Source organism: Artibeus jamaicensis, unplaced genomic scaffold, assembly GCF_021234435.1.
Source record: "Artibeus jamaicensis isolate MK-2021 breed Jamaican fruit bat unplaced genomic scaffold, CSHL_Jam_final contig_518, whole genome shotgun sequence".
In the NCBI taxonomy this organism is placed as follows: domain Eukaryota; kingdom Metazoa; phylum Chordata; class Mammalia; order Chiroptera; family Phyllostomidae; genus Artibeus; species Artibeus jamaicensis.
Window position 1 is genome coordinate 4,793,455 of NW_026521870.1, and position 17,310 is coordinate 4,810,764.

The following is a 17,310-nucleotide window of genomic DNA, read 5'->3' on the forward strand; positions in this document are numbered from 1 at the left end:
GCCCCATTACCCTTGTTAGCTCAGTCTGTTCATTAGATTCTACATATGAGTGAAATGGTATTTCACTACATGCTATTTATCTTTCTCTGACTTGCTTATTTTACTTAGCACAATGTTCTCCAAATCCATCCATACTGTCACAAAAGTACAATTTTCCTCTTTTTTATAGCCAAGTAGTATTCCATTGTGTAAATGTCCCATAGTTGTTTTATCCACTCATCTACTGATGGACACTTAGACTGCCTTCATATCTTGGTGATTGTAAACAATGCTGCAATGAACATAGGAATGTTTAGTATTTTGGGTTCCTTAAGATATATTCCTAGAAGTGAGATTGCCGGGTTAAAAAGCAGATCCATTTTTAATTTTTTGAGGTAGCTCCATATTGCTTGCCACAGTGGCTGTACCAGATTGCATTGCAACCAACAGTGCAAAGGATTCCCCTTTCTTCACATCCTACCAGCACTTATTTGTTGATTTATTGATAATAGCCTTTGTGACAGGTGTGAGATGGTATCTCATTGTGATTTTCATTTGCATTTCTCTGATAATTAGTGATATTCAGCATCTTTTCATATGGCTAATAGCTATCTATATGTCCTCTTTGGAGAAATGTCTATTCAGGTCCTTTGCCCATTTTTAATTAGGTTGTTTGTTGTTTTATTGTTGAATTTCATAAACTCTTTATAAATTTTGGATATTAACCCCTTATCAGATGTATTGGAAAAAATGTTCTCCCATTCTGTGGTTGTCTTTCTATTTTGTTGATGTTTTACTTTTCTGTGCAAAAACATTTTACTTTGAGTAGTCCCATTTATTTGTTTTTTCTTGTCTCTATCTCTCCTTGTCTCTATCTTTCTTGTTTCTATCTCTCCTTGCCTGGAGAGATATATCCAATAAAATATTGCTACAAGCAATATGAGATTTTGCTGCTTATGTTTTTCCTAGGATTTTTATGGTTTCAGGCCCAACATTTAAGTCTTTGATCTATTTTGAATTTATTCTTGTATGTAGTATAAGAAGGTGCTCTAATTTAATTTTTCTGCACATATCTGTTCAATTTTCCCAGCACCCTTTATTGAATAAACTACTTTAGCTCACTATATGTGTTTGCTCTTCTATGTATTTAATATTCTATGTTGAATATTAATGAATTATAAAGGTGTGGGTTTATTTCTGGGCTCTTTACCTGTTCCATTGATCTATGTGCCTGCTTTCCTGCCAGTACCATGCTGTTTTGATTACTATGGATTTATAGTATAGTTTGATATCAGGCAGCGTGATTCCTCCAACTTCATTCTTCTGTCTCTGGATTGCTGTTACAGTGGGGGGCCTTCTGTGGTTTCATAGAAATTTTTGAAATACATCATTGGAATCTTCACAGGAATTGTGTTCAATCTATGGATTGCTTTGGGTAGTATTAACATTTTAATGATGCTAATTCTTCCTACCCATTAACACAATATGTACCTACACTTACTTGTATCTTCTTCTATTTCATCCTTCAGTGTCATAATTTTCCAACTACAAGTCTCTACATTTTTGGTTAGGTTTACTCCTAGGTATTTTATTCTTTTTGAAGCAATTATGAATGGAATTCTTTTCTTAATTTCTCTGTTAGTTCATTTAAAAAATATAAATATGTAACTGATTTCTAAATATTAATTTTGTATCCTGCTACTTTGCTGAATTCATTTGTCACCTTTTGGTAGTTTCTTGGTGGAATATTTGGGGTCTTCTATGTACAGTACCATGTCATCTGCAAATAATGACAGTTTTACTTCTTTCTTTCCAGTTTGGATGCCTTTTAGTTCTTCTATTGCTATGGCTAGGACTTCCAGTACTATGTTGAATGAGAGAAATGCAAGCAGATCTCCCTGTCTTTTTCTCAATCTTGAGGTGGAACACTTATAGTCTTTGCGAAAATGGAAAAGACACCGGTGTTGGGCTGCCTGTCACTACCAGACCCAATAAGCAATGACAGCAATAGAATCTTTATGGGCACTTTATTCAGATGGCCAGCGATCTGAGACGATGGCAGGTTCATACCCTAACAGACCATCTTGTCTTTTCTGTCCGGGCCAAGGTTTTTATAGCAGGGAATAAACGAGGTACAGTGAAGGGTTTTGAAGTTCAGGGAGGATTAGGTGAAAGAGGCTGCAACATTCCTGTTCTGGGCGGTTAGCTGTTTCCAGGGGTGGGTGGTTGTCTGTCTGTCCCTGGAAAGCAAAGGCCCAGATGCCTCCACTTGTCCCCAGGCGGTGATTGGTGATCGTTGCCAGTGCCCCAGGAGGTTGGCTGCTTTCCTAGGAGCCAGGATGGGCCTTACCTGTAATTTCTGAAACAAAAACTTTAACATATACATTACTTACTAAGTTTGTAACTTTAGCTTAAACTAAAATTTTCCAACTCTTGAGTCCCTTATCATTTGCCTATTGAGTATGATGCTGGTAATAGGTTTGTCATATATGGCCTTTATTATATTTAGGTATGTTCTCTTTAACTTTGATGAAAGTTTTTGTCTTAAACTGGTGGTGGATTTATTAAATGCTTTTTCTGCATCTCTTGATATGATCGTGAGTTTTTTATGTTACTTTGTTTATGTGGTGAATTACATTTACTGATTTGCAAGTGTTGCATCTACATTGTGTTCCCAGAATAAGTCCCACTTGATCAAGGTGTATGACCTTTTTGATGCATTGCTGTATTCGGTTTGCTAATATTTTGTTGAGGATTTTAGCTTCTCTGTTTATCAGGAATATTGGCCTATAATTTTCTTTCTTTGTAGTGTCTTTATCTGGTTTTGGAATTAGGGTAATGCTGCTTTATAAAATGAGTTTGGGTACCTTCCCTCCTCTTGAATTTTATAAAATAGTTTGAGAAGTACAGGTATTAGTTCTTCTCAAAGTGTTTGGTAAAATTCATCCCTAAAGCCCTCTGGTCCAGGGCTTGTGCTTGTTGTGAGTTGTTTAATTACTGCCTCAGTTTCACTTAGTGTAATCTGTCTATTCAGATTCTCTGATTCTTACCCATCTGTGTTTGGAAGGTTACATGTTTCTCCGAATTTATTCATTTGGTCCAGCTTGTCCAGTTTGTTGGCATATAGTTGTTCATAATATTTTCTTACAATCCTTTGTATTTCTTTGATGTCAATTTTTATTTCTCCTTTTTTCTTCCTGATTTTATTTATTTGGATCCTCTCTATTTTTTTTTATGAGTCAGGTTTAGGATTGTCAATCTCGTCTTTTCAAAGAACCAGCTCATGGAGTCATTCATCTTTTGTATCATTTTTATAGACTCTGTTTCATTTATTTCTGCTCTGATCTTTGTTACTTCCTTCCTTCTACTCACTTTGGGCTTTGTTTGTTCATTTTTTTCAAGTTCCTTTAAGTATAAAGTTAGATTATTTGAACTCTTTCTTTTTACTTTTTAGATAGGCCTTTAATTGTATGAATTTCCCTCTTAAGATTGCTTTCCTATGTGCTACAGATTTTGGATGGCTTGGTCCTCATTTTCATTTGTTTCAAGGTATCTTTTTTTTTTAATTGTTCAAATACAGTTGTCTCCAATTTCCTACCACCTCCCCCCACCCCAGCCATCCCCACCTCCCACCATAGATCCAACCCCCCTTTGGCTCTGTCCCTATATCCTGTATGCAGGTTCCTAACAACCATTCCCCTTTTTCCTCCCATTATCCCCTCCCGCCTCCCCTCTGGTTATTGTCAGTTTGTTCTTAATTTAAATGACTCTTGTTTTATTTTTCTTGCTTGTTTGTTTTGTTGATTAGGTTCCACTTATAGGTGACATCATATGGTATTTGTCAGTCACTGCCTGGCTTATTTCACTCAGCATAATGCTCTCTAGATCCACCCATACTATCACAAAGGGTAAGAACTCCTTCTTTCTTTCTGCTGCATAGTATTCCATCATGTAAATGCGCCATAGTTTTTTTAGACAGTCATTTACTAATGGGCACTTAGGTAGCTGCTAGCACTTGGCTATTGTAAATTGTGTTGCTATAAGCATTGGGTGCATAGGTTTTTTGGATTGGTAGTTCAGTGTCCTTATCATCCCAGGAGTGGAATTGCCAGCTCAAAAGGCAGTTCCATATTTACTCTTCTGAGGAAACTACATACCATTTTCCATAGTGGCTGCACCAGTCTGCATTCCCACCAAAAGTGTACTAGGGTTCCCTTTTCTCCACAATTTCGCCATCACCTGTGATTTGTTGATTTGGTTGTGATGGCCATTCTGACTGGTGTGAAGTGGTATCTCATTGTGGTTTTAATTTGCACCTCTCTGATGGCTAGTGATGCTGAGCATCCTTTCATATGTCTTTGGGCCCACTGTATGTCCTCCTCAGAGAAGTGTTGGTTTAGGTCTTTTGCCCATTTTTTAATTGGGTGTTTTGTCGTCCTGGAGTGGAGTCATGGGAGTTTAAGTATTTTGGAGATCAAACCCCTTCCAAGGTGTCATTTGAAAATATATTTTCTCATATGGTTGGTTCTCTTTTCATTTTGCTATTGTTTTCTTTAGCCATGCAGAAGCTTTGTATTATGATGAAGTTCCATTTGTTTATTCTTTATGTCCCTTGCTCTAGGGGACATATTAGTGAAAATATTGCTGCGTGGAATATCTGAGATGTTTCTCCTATGTTCCCCTCTAGGACTATTATGGTGTCACAACTTATATTCAAGTCTTTTATCCTCATGAACTTATTTTTGTATATGGTATTAAGTTGGTGATTGAGTTTCATGTTTCTGCACAAAGCTGTCTAGATTTCCCAACACCATTTGTTGAAGAGGCTATTTTTACTCCATTTTATGCTTCTGCCCTCCTTGTCAAATATTAATTTACCATAAAGACATGGATTTATTTCTTGTCTCTTTATTCTGTTCCATTGATCTATATGTCTATTATTATGCCAGTACCAGACTGTTTTGATTACTGTGGCTTTGTAATACAGTTTGTTATCAGGTATTGTGATCCTTCCTACTTTGTTCTTCTTCAGGCTATCTTTTGATTTCTTCCTTGATCTCATTCTTGATGCATTCATTGTTTAATAATATGGTACTTAGCTTCCATATTTGTGTGTGTGTTTCTCATTCTTCTTGTAATTGATTTCTAGTTTCATAGCTGGAGATCAGAATAGGTGTTTGATATAATTTCAATATTCTTAAATGTATTGGGCCTTGTTTTCTGTCCTAACATGTGCTTTATTCTATAAAATGGCCATTTGTGCTTGGAAAGGCATTGTTTATGTAAAGAAAATGGTTTATGTGATGATTGATGTAATCCAGCAGCCAAGAAGAGTAGAGTGGAATATGTGTAAGTGAACTATAAGTTCACTGTACTAGTAAATATGGGCAGTACATGCTGTTGAGTGAGTATGTATACCCTGTGGCCATTACATTCAAAATGCCTGAGTGTGTATAGCAACATTTCTTCATCAAATCTTGTGCTAAGTTTGAACAGTTCTCCACGGACACTACTTAGATGATTCAGAAGCCACAGCTATGGGCATCTAGTGATTGGCATCTTCAAAACAACAATGTACGCACTCATGCATCACATCTTGTGCAGAGTTTTTGGCAAAACATCAAATCACCCCAGTGAATCAGCCCTCCTACAGCCCAAATTTGGCACCCTGTGACTTCTGACTTTTCCCAATACTAAAATCACCTTTGAAAAGGAAAAGATATTATACCATCAGTGATATTTAGGAAAATATAACAGGGCAGCTGATGGTGACTGGAAGAAGTGTGTGAGGTCCCAAGGTGCCTAATTTGAAGGAGACTGAGACATCATTTTTCCCATGTATAATGATTATTATATCTTGTATCTTCTCCAATAACTGTCTATTTTTCATAGTACATGGCTAGATATTTTCTGGACAACCCTCATATTTTGCTGCTTTGGAGTAAAATGCTCTGAAGGTATCAATTAAACCCATTTGATCTAGTGTGTCATTTAAGGCCACTGTCTCCTGGTTGATTCTATGTGTGGAAGATTTATCTATTGAAGTCAATGGGATGTTAAAATCCCTGCCTATGGCTATAGTGCTTTCAATCTTCCCCTTTATGTTCATCAGGATTTGCTTCATATATTTAGGTGCACCTGTGTTGGGTCAGTAAATGTTTACTAGGATATATCATCTATTTGATTGTTGTCTTCATCATTGTAGTATCCTTCTTTGTCTCTTACTGTAGTCTTTGTTTTAAACTATATTTTGTCAGATACGAGTGCTGCTAACCCAGTTTTTCCCTTTATATTTGCATGAAATACCTCATATATTACTAAAAAAGACTAAAGAATTTTTTTCTAAAGAAAATTTCAGGATGAACCACTAGGTGGCAAAGAAGCATTTGTGAAGTCAAATACCAGGAAAGTCCTGAAATTGCTGTTGTTCAATGTCACGGTAAATGAAACGAAGATGTTCACTGGATTCTGTAACATTTTCTAAATTTACTCTTAGTCAAATGACACTATCTGCATTTTATATTCTCAAGAAAAATTAATCTTCACAATAATCTTTTAAAATCAGCAATATAGTTGAAAACATTTGTTTGAACCATGTATTCTGAAATCATTGCTACATTTAATTTTAGAATAATTTTTTATGTATAATAAAATTCTCAAGTTGAAAGGACCTTAGATGCCATCTAGACTAAGTTTTTTCTTTATACTGAAGCTGATTTTATTTTTATTTTTTTAAAGATTTTATTTATTTATCTTTAGAGGGGAAGAGAAGGAGAGAGAGAGAGAAACGTCAATGTATGGTTGCCTTTCATGCGTCTCCTGCTGGGAACTGGCCTGCAGGGAACCGGCCTGCAACCCAGGAATGTGCCCTGACTGGTAATCTAAACGCAATTGTCTGGTTCGCAAGCCCGCACTCAATCCACTGAGCTACACCAGCCAGGGCTTTGAAGCTGATTTTAAAATATCTGTGATCAACAGAGAGATCCAGGACGGCTGCACAGTAGTTGGAGGCTCTGCCCACTTGCTCCCAGATGCGGACTGGTCTCACAGCTAAACTATGGAACAATGAACTCAGAATTCCAGCAGAGAGTGAGTGAGAGGATGTGTCAGTAAATGTGTACGTAGATGAGAGTGTGGGGAGTGTGTATGAGTGAGCCAGAGCCCGCCCCCTGGAAGGCACTTGGGAGCAGGCAGTCCTGGCTCTCCCAGTGGAGCGGCTGCCGTTGGCACTGCCCAAACCAGCACTCCTGGCTGTGCATATTTGGGGCTGCTGTGGATGGCTCAAGAGCTGCAAGCTCCGCAGACAGAGAGACAACAGGGAGGTGCTGGCTGCACAAATAGCCCAAGAGGAGCAGGTCTGCCTGAGGCTTAGAATCAATGGAAGGAGCGGGTGAAGCATCCCGTCACTGCCCTCTTTTTATAATGTTGCTGAAGGACTCTTCCCAGCATCATCTGGGAGAAATCCAGAGAGTACCTAAAACTGTCAGAGGCTCTGACAAGCTCTGGCCAACTCTGACTGAAAAAGACCTTGATATTTTGGAGGAGGAGAAGCATGGGGAGAACAGGCGCCCCCAGGGATTGATGATGTAGCATGGAGGCCACACAGAAACTCTTTTAAAAGAGGAGCCAAAGCAAGACTTGAGACTTGGTACTGGGTCCTCATGAGCACGTGTGTGCATGCACAGGGCTCTCTCAACAAAGAACTCAGATGGGTAGAGTCACACTGAAGGGACTGTGGGACCCAATTCAGCTCCATAAGGGGCTATACAGAATGGAGAGTTTGGGCCCTAGATCCCTGTAAGAGAGCAGCAGGCTGGGGCCTGGAGCTAAACTGAGATATGTTGCAGCCAGGCAGGTCCCCTCACAGACAGGTGAGCCCAACCCCCACCTGTGGGATTACAAATTCTGCATATTAGTGAGTCCCATGCTGGGCACATTTCCACAAGGGAAAGAAGAAAAGCTCTGAGAAGATTCTTTACCAGACACTACAAGCTACACTGTTCCTTAGGCACAAATCCACTGAAAACAGAAGTACAGAGAGATTAGAGACTAGCACACTAAGGGGTGTTCAGGGCCCTTCTCAGCATTGCTGTCTTCACCAAGCAGGAGAGAGCTGCCCATTTTACACAGATTGGCCCCTCACAGAAGATAGATAGTTAATTCACCAGAAACCATATGTTATTGGAAAGAACTGGGACAGACAAAGACGTGTGGTGAGAGGGCAGGAAAACACTCCTACCATCTTTCCTGAACATTGACTAGTGCCCCTTGGGGGTGACCCAGGGTTCTCACCCTACAGAGTACACCAGAGACCACCTCTGGAGGCAGGTGGAGAATATACTGGCTGTCCTTTTAGGTCATTAAATGAATCATCCTAGACCTTGGGATGCTAGGAAGCTGGCAGGGCAGAACAGAGGAGATAAACTAAATCTGAAGGAGACAGCCTCAGGCTATATATCACCTGTAGTCTTGCACAGGCTGCCTGGGGCAAGACTAGAGCACCATCTAATATTACCAGGGGAAGATCCAGAAAGAGTAGACAGTGATAAACACTGAAATCTGCTGAGATGAATTCCACTGCAGTCTTCTTCATGATTTGTGTTATTTTCTCTCCTGTATAGATTTTTTAACATTCATTTCTTTTTCTTCATGTTTGTGCCTATTATTTCACTAATTTTGCTTCTTTCTTTTACTCCACCTTACCTTCTTTGTTCCTCTTATTATTTTTGTTTAAAATTTTATTTTTTCTATAGCTACAATTTGTTTCTAACAACATTCTTACAATTTCTCTCATCTCCAGCCTCTCAAAACCATTTTTCAAAACATTAGTCATCTCATATTCTTTTTCTTGTTCTTAAAATACTCTATTCTCTCTCCACCTTTATCAATCTTTGCTCATTGGTTGTTGATATGGTGGTTATTGTTGGATTTGTTCAATTTTATTTCTAGATCCCCACTATTTATGTACTTCAAATCTCAAATTTTACTGTTCCCCTCTCCCACTCCTTTATCTTCCTCCTGCCCTTTCTTTTTTCATTTTAAATTTAAATTTTTCCCTATCTTAGCCTTTTCTTCATTCCTCACTTTTAGTATTTCTTTTCCCTCTAATATCTCACACTTTTATTTCCTCTAGACATCTCATAAGCTTTATTTTTTCTATCTTACTCCCATTCTATCTATATTAATCCTTGTTCATTTGTTATTGATAGTGCTGTGGTGGATCTTTTTCTAGAATTGGTTCCTATTTTTTCACTATATACTTTTAAAATTTTTATTTAAACCTAATACTATACTATACCCTTTTCCTACTCCATTCAGCCTTTTTCACTCCCTTTTCTATTTATGATGTAAATTTTCTTTTATTTCTTTCTTTGCCTTATTTCTAGTTCCTACTCTTATTATTTCTCTTCCCTCTTCACTTTCAAAATCTTTTTTTTCAATTAGTCATGTCATATCAGGTTTTTTTCTTATAGTAATCTTAATCTCTTTACACCTTTATTAATATTTTCTAATTTGCTGTTGATAGTGTGGTTGTGGGTGGGGGTTTCTTGTGGATGTAGGTTTGTTTCCTGGGTCATTTGGTTTTGTGCCAGCAGTACCTGTACAACAGCATAAAAGATGCAGTAGCCACTGTGACTCTCATTCAACCAGCCAGAGGGAATGACCCACCAAAGAATGACCCAACAACCACTAAAACCCAATTACAACCAGAGAGCCCTCATAAATGATGTAAAAGGCATTCTAAGAGAATCCAGCTCAGGACATCAAGGAGACTAAACCACTGAGTCCCATAGATCTCCTACCACAGAAAGTCACACTGCAAAGACAGGGAGTCAAAACAGATCAATGTAATATTCAGAAGCAAACAAAAAGAGTCACATAGCCCTGGCTGGTATAGCTCAGTGGATTGAGCTCGGGCCTGCAAACCAGGCAATTGCAGTTTGATTCCCAGTCAGGGCACATGCCTGGGTTGCAGGCCGGTTCCCTGCAGGCCAGTTCCCAGCAGGGGATGTGCAAAGGGCAACCATACATTGATGTTTCTCTCCCTCTCTCCTTCCCTTCCCCTCTAAAGGTAAATAAATAAAATTTTTAAAAAAGAGTCACATAAAATGGGGAGACAAAGAAACAATCCAAAATTGAAAGGAAGGGAGGAGTCCCCAGAGAAAGAGTCTTAAATAAAATCAAGGCAAGCAAAGTATCAAACACTGAGTTCAAAATCATGGTTATAAGGATGGTCAAGATGCTCAGTGAGAACAACTGAACACTGAACACTGAAAAAACATGGAAGCTACAGGGAACTTAATGGGAACCATAACAGCATGGAAAAGAACACAGAGCTATGAATAAGAGCCAGGAGGAAATGAACAATAGAATATATGAAATGAAGAATACATTAGAGGGAATTAAAAGCAGGCTAGGTAAAACAAAGGATGGAATCAGCAAGCTGGAGGACAAGTTAGAAAAAAAAATCCCAGATAGAGCAAAAAATTTTTTAAATCACTAAAAAAGAATGAAGAAGGTTTAAAGGAGCTGCAGAGCAACATATGTAATAATAGTCATATCACAGGGATACCAGTAGGATAATTAGAGAAGCAAAGGGTAGAAAAATCTGTTTGAAAAAGTAATGACAAAAAACTTTCCTAACTTGGTGAGGGAAAAAATCATGCAAGTCCAGTAAGCACAGAGGGTCCCAATCAAGATGAACCCAAAGGGGCACACCTCAAGTCATATCATAATTAAAATGGCAAATTTTAAAGACAAAGAGAGAATCTTAAAGGCAGAAAGGGAGAAAGAGCTAGTAACATACAAGGGAGCTTTGATAAGGTTATCAGCTGATTTAATCAACAGAAACACTACAAGCCAGAAGAAAATGGCAAGAAGTATTCCAAGAAATAAGAAGCAAAAGCTTACAACCAAGACTACTCTACCCAGCAAAACCTTCACTTAAAATGGAAGGTGAAATAAGAAATTTCCCAGGGGGTGGGGAAAGGCTAAAAGAATGCATCACCACAAACCAGCAATGCAAGAGATGCTAAAGGGACTGCCTTAGGAGGATGAAGAAAAAGAGAGAAAGAGTAACATAAGTACAAAGGGAAATAAATAGCAATGAATAAATACCTATCAATAATAACCTTAAATGTAAGTGGATTAAATGCTTCAGTCAACACAGAAGGTAGCTGAATGGATAAGAAAACATAACCCATATATATATACTGTATATAAGAGACAAACCTTAGAACAAAATATCTATGCAGACTGAAAGTGAAGGGATGGAAAAAAATTATTTCAGGCAGAGAGACATGCAAAGAAAAGCTGGGGTTGCAACACTTATATCAGACAAAATAGATTTCAAAACAAAGGCTATAAAAGAAACAAAGAAGGATGCTATGTGATACTCAAAGTAGTAATTCATCAAGAAGCTATAACCCTTATAAACTTATATGCACCCAATATAGGAGCACCCAAATATATAAGGAAATCTTGGAGGACTTCAAGAAAGATACTGACAGCAACACACACATCATAGGGGATATTACACACCATTATCAACAATAGATAGATCTTCCAAGCAAAGAATCAACAAGGATATTGTGGCATTGAACAAAACTCTAAATCTAATGGATTTAATTGATATATAGAGAACCTTTCATGCAAAAGAAACAAAATACACGTTCTTTTCAAATGCACATAGAACATTTTGAAAGATAGACCAAATGGTAAGACAAAACAAGCCTCACAAATTCAGGAAAAGTGAAATCATATTAAGCATCTTTTTGGATCACAATGGTTTGAAACTAGAAACCAACCTCAAGGAAATAAATAAAAAACATTCAAATACATGGAGACTGGATAACACACTACTAAATAATTCATGGGTTAACAATGACATCATAGAAGAAATAAAAAAGTTCCTGGAAACAAGTGAAAATGAACACACAACAGCCCCAAACCTATAGTACACAGTGGAGGTAGTCCTGAGAGGTAAGTTCATAGTGATAAAGGCCTACCTAAAAAAGATAGAAAAATTTCAAATAAAAAACCTAACCCTGCATATACAGAAACTAGAAGAAACACAACAACAATGCCCAAAATGAGAAGAAAGAAAATAATCAACATCAGAGCAGAATTAAATGACATAGAGATTAAAAAAGAATTCAAAGAATCAATAAATCCAGAAGCTTTTTTCTTGAAAGATAAACAAAACTGACAATCTTTTAAATAGACTCATCAAGAAAAAACAAGAGAAGACCCAAATAAATAAAATCAGATATGAAAGAGGAGAAGTTAACCTGATACCACAAAAATACAAAGGGTTGTAAGGAATTACTATGAATAACAATATGCCAAGAGATTGGACAACCTGAACAAAATGGACAAATTTCTAGAATCATAGAATCTTAACTGAATCAAGAAGAAGGAGAAAGCCTGAATAAACTGATAACAACTAGTGAAATTGAAGCAATAATCAAATAACTTCTGGCACACAAAAGCCTGGACTAGACAGTGTCAGACGTAAATTTTACCAAACATGTAAAGAAAAACCAACTTCTATCATTCTCAACTATTCTAAAAATTCAAGAATAAGAAAGACACCCAAATTCTTTTTATGAGGCCAGTATTATCCTAATTAGAAACCAGGTAAACACACAACAAAGAAAGAAAACTATAGTCCAATATCTCTCTTGAATATAGATGCTACAATCCTTAACAAAATATTGGCTCTGGACCCAGCAATACATTCAAAAGATCATACACCATGATCAAGTGGGATTATGCAAGGGATAAAATATTGGTAGAGTATTTTCAAATTAATAAATGTAATATACCACAAACAAAATGATGACAAAGACCACATGATCATATCAATAGGTGCTGAAAAAGCATCTGATAAAGTACAGCACTCATTTATGATAAACACACTCGGCAAAGTGGGAATAGAGGGAACATACCTCAACATAATAAAGACCATATATAAAAATGTACAGCCAACATCACACCCAATGAGCAAAAAATAAAAGCCTTTTCCTTAAGATCAAGAAAAAGACAAGGGTGTCCTTGTCTTTTGGGTGTCCTTGAAAAAGTCAAGGGTGTCCTTTTTTCTTGGGTGTCCAAGAAAAAGACACTGTCATCACTTTTATTCAACATAATACTGGAAGTTCCTGCCACAGCGATCAGAGAAGAAAAAGAAAAAAAAGGCATCCAAATTTTAAAGAAGGAAGTAAATCACTCATTATTTGCAGATAACATGATAGTGTACATAGAAAACTCTATACTCTCTGCCAAAAAAAAAAAAAACTACTCAACTTAGTAAGTGAATTTTGCAAAAGAGAGGGACAAATTTAATATTTAGAAATCAAAGGCATTTTTGTACACCAACAATGAAATGTGAGAAACAGAAACTAGGGGGAAAAATCCCATTTACTCTAGCAACAAGAAAAATAAAGTACCTAGGAATAACCTTAACCAAAGATGTAAAAGACCTGTACTCAGAAAACTACAGAACACTGAAGAAAGAAATTTAAGAAGACACAAACAAATCAAGCACATACTTTGTTCACAGATTTGAAAAACTAACATCATTAAAGTGTCCATGCCACCAAAAGCAATCTATAGATTCAGTGCAATTCCTATTAAAATACCAATGGTATATTTCAAAGATCTGGAACAAATATTTCAAAAATGTATATGGAGCCAAAAACAACCTGAATAGCATCAGTAATCTTGAGAAAGAAGAACAAAGTATAAGAAATCAGAATACCAGGTATCAAACTAAGTACAAGGCCAATGTAATCAAGACAGCCTGTTACTGGCATAAGAATAGTCACATAGATCAATGGTACAAAATAGAGAGCCCAGAAATAAACCCATTTCTCTATGATCAATTAATATTTGACAAAGAGGGCAGAAGCACAAAATGGAGTAAAAATATTCTTTTCAATAACTGGTGTGGGGAGATCTGGACAGGTACACACAAAAAAATGAAACTCAGCCACCAGCTTACACCATGCATCAGAATAAACTCCAGATGGATAAAAGACTTAAATATAAGTGTGACACCATTATAGTCCTAGAGGCAAACATAGGCAGAAAAATATCAGATATCCCACACAGCAATATTTTTGCCAAGATACCTCCTAGAGCAAAAAGGAAAATAAAGGTAAAAAAATAAACAAATGTGACTACATAAAATTAAAAAACATGGCTAAAGAAAAAAATCATCAAAATGAAAAGGCAGCTGACCATAAAGGAAAACATATTTGCCCATGATAATCATACAAGTGTTTGATCTCCAAAATATATAAAGTCACACAATTCAACACCAGGAAGACAAACTATCCAATTAAAAAATGGGGCCCTGGCTGGTGTAGCTCAGTGGATTGAGCACGGGCCTGCGAACCAGATAATCGCGGTTTGATTCCCAGTCAGGGCACATACCCGGGTTGCAGGCCGGTTCCCTGCAGGCCAGTTCCCAGCAGGGGATGCATGAAAGGCAACCATACATTGATGTTTCTCTCCCTCTCTCCTTCCCTTCCCCTCTAAAGATAAATAAATAAAATCTTTAAAAAAAATAAAATAAAAAATGGGCAAAGTACCTGAAAAGACACTTCTCCAAGGAGGACATACAGAGGGTCCAGAGACATATGAAAGGATGCTCAGCATCGCTAGCCATCAGAGATTCAAATGAAAACCACAATGAGATACACTTCACACCCATGAGAATGGCCATCATTAATAAATCAACAAACTACAAGTGCTGACAAGGTTGTAGAGAAAAGGGAACCCTAGTACACTGTTGATGTGAATGCAGACTGGTGCAGTGTTGGGAATCACCCTGCCTGGTTTCAGAAGCTGTAATCTCCATGGCTAAGGCTGAGTGAGAACTGTTGGGACCATAAGCCACTAAGGAGACAAAGCTTATCTTCTTGGCAGGGGTGCAGCTTCTGCTCCTTTTACTTCATCCATAACTGGCCCCCAGTGCTTGACTGGTTAGCCAATAATGGATAAGATTCCCCAAGGGGAGAACGACCTAAGACAGGCATGATCATGGGAGGCCCCAGGGAAGGACTTGGGTGGCTATAGAAAAAGGGGGTGATGGGCCTTCACCCCTCGGCTTTGACATAGCCTGAGCCCTCATTCTGTTCGCAAGAAGTGTCCTAATCTCTTGGCTGCCTTACTTTCCCTGCCTGACTTAAGCCTGAAACAATGACAGCAGGTGGTGCAGCCCTGTGCTGAGAAGGGTGGGTTCCCCAGGAGATCAAGTCTAAGAAAGAATATGTGAACTTCTGTGAAATCTGCTTTGTGAAGAATGCTCTCAATTAAATGATAAGGGTCCAAGCAGAAAATGAGTTTGTTTCCCAAAGTTTTGTAGCCCTTTAGCTAACAGACCTTGACTCAGAATAAGTCCTCAGAGTTCTTTGTATGTTTTATCTATTGTTTGATCATTACTGCCTGACAATGATTAATGAACTTTACCTGTCTTCCTGTGCAAATTGAAACTCAATAAAAACCTGTCAAGGCAAGGGTCCCTGTACTCTCCTCTTGAGAGAGTTGGCAGGCAACTCTGAGGCCTTCTCCCCTTGAGAGAGTAGATGTGCCATCCCTTTTCCTCCACAGGACTTGGTAGTCTGTATGAATGTATCTTATCTCATCCATAATGCCACAGACACTGTGGGCTGGTGTCCAAGACAGGGCAGCCTCTGTGCAAAACAGTATGGAATTTCCTCAGAAAACTAAAAATGGAACTGCCTTTTGACCCAGTAATTCCACTGCTAGGATTATATCCTAAGAACCCTGAAACACCAATCCAAAAGAACCTATGCACCCCTATGTTCATAGCAGCACAATTTACAATAGACAAGTGCTGGAAGCAACCTGAGTGCCCGCCAGTAAATGAATGGATCAAAAAACTATGGTACATTTACACAATAGAATTGTATGCAGCAGAAAGAAAGGAGGAGCTCCTACCCTTCATGAGAGCATGGGTGAAACCGGAGAGCATTACACCAAATGAAGTAAGGCAGTTGGTGAAAGACAAATGTATTACGATCTCACCTGTAAGAGGAACCTAATAAACCAAACAAACGAGCAAAATAGAACCAGAGGCAAGGAAACAAGAAACAGACTGATAGTGACCAGAGGGGATGAGGTAGTGGGATAACGGTGGGAAGGGGCTAGTCAAGGAACATGTATTAATGACCCACGGCATGTACAACAGGGTGGGAATTGATTGTGGGATTGGAGAGTGGACTGGGAAGAAGAGAACACAGGGAGAAAAACTGGGATAACTGCAATAGAACAACAATAAAATATTAAAAATATCTTTGATCATTAATTATTCAAGCTCCTGTTAAACATTTTTACATAGAGAAGATGCAGTCTCACATGGCAATGTAACCATGCTGTCTCCATTTTTAATTAAAGAAGTTTACATAAATAACAGAGAAAACTGTAATTAACCTCCACTGATACTCTATTCAAATATTTTAAAAATATTAACCTTCAGTCCATTTTTAAACAGGTTTTTTATTGTTTTGTGTTATTTATTCCCTTTAAACGCCACCCCCTCCTCTGTCCAGTTGCCACATTGTTGTCCATTTTCCTTTTTGCTGAAAATTGTCCTTTGTATGGAGCAGAACTCTGAGCTCCAAATTTTCAGAAAAAAGATAACCAATGGTCTGAAATTCTAAAGAAAATAAAGTACTTCTTGATCTTTCAAGGTAGATAAAAGCAAAGTGCCTAAAAGATGACAGGTTGTTTCATACAAATATGTCTCTAATAAGTAAATATATTTCCTTCCTCCACCTGAAGATGAATCAAAAATAAAAACTAGGTTCCCAAAGTATATTATCAATGGAATTCTGCAGTAGACATCCATGGACTCTGTATGGATAAGGGTTCTCAAAAATAGCTAAGTCAGAAAAAATGTAGGATGAATAAAAATGAAAAACTGCATAAAATGTACCATTTGGAAAATGCAGGCTTATCATCTTATTTAAAGTAAAATTACAGAAAAGTTTCAATGTAAATGAATAGAAAAGTTATTGTAGAAAACAATGCAATGAATAGTTGACCAATAAGTTATGTGTGCATAGGGAACTTCCAGGGAAACTGGTGAAAAAGTATACAGAAACTATAGCAGAGCCACCAGTGTAAGACAAAACTGTTACTAGTGAAATGTGAGATTATTGCATCTCTGACTGTATTTGTTCCCTGAACTGTACACAGCTTAGGAAGCAGAAAGCAGAAACCTTCCAAGTTTAAGGTGTTGAAGAGAAGACACTGGAGGTGGTAGAGCGACTAGCAATTTAGGTAAAACCTGAAAAAGGTGAG